Genomic DNA, 728 nt, shown 5'->3' with positions numbered 1-728 from the left:
TTTTTGAATATTTTTTTTTCTACTTAGATCTTTATTTTTGTTTTTTTTTTCATTCTTAAGCAGATACTGCATTTTTATCTAGTATTATCGTGTATTAAAAGAAAAATAAACTTTTAAAATGCAGTATCTCCATAAGGAAACTTTTTATTATAGATGGTACACATTCATATGAATTAAAATTTAAAACTATTTCCTAAATTAGTGTACAATGCACATTCCACCTATTGAAATACCACACTAATAAATAAAATAAAATAATGTTAATTGCATTTGTATGTTTATCTTAGTAAATTTAATTATTCAAATTAAAAAAAAATGCATATAAAAGTTTGTGTTTACTGATAAAATATGATAGTAATAGTTAATACAAATATTAAAATAATGATAACCACATATAATAATTGAAGTTAGTACCAAGGTTAGGTCTGTCTATCTGACAAATCTCAATAAATGCTTTTGACCAAAACATTTGGTAAATGGCGTGTATGACAGTCATACAACTGTCTAGACACGAGCATTCACTGATTAAAAAATAAAGTGGACATACTGCAAATCAATTTTAGATAAGATTACTAGGTAAATATGCAGTATTTACATTGAGAAATTATTATACTAGTAAAATAAGCAGTATCTCCATTGGATATACTGCTTTATTCTCTATTTCTCTAGGAAATGCTATATGCATGTACATACTGCGTATTTCCCTAGTATTTGACAATAATTTGGTC

Source organism: Acyrthosiphon pisum, unplaced genomic scaffold, assembly GCF_005508785.2.
Source record: "Acyrthosiphon pisum isolate AL4f unplaced genomic scaffold, pea_aphid_22Mar2018_4r6ur Scaffold_20865;HRSCAF=22350, whole genome shotgun sequence".
Classification (NCBI taxonomy): domain Eukaryota; kingdom Metazoa; phylum Arthropoda; class Insecta; order Hemiptera; family Aphididae; genus Acyrthosiphon; species Acyrthosiphon pisum.
This window is presented reverse-complemented; position numbering follows the sequence as displayed.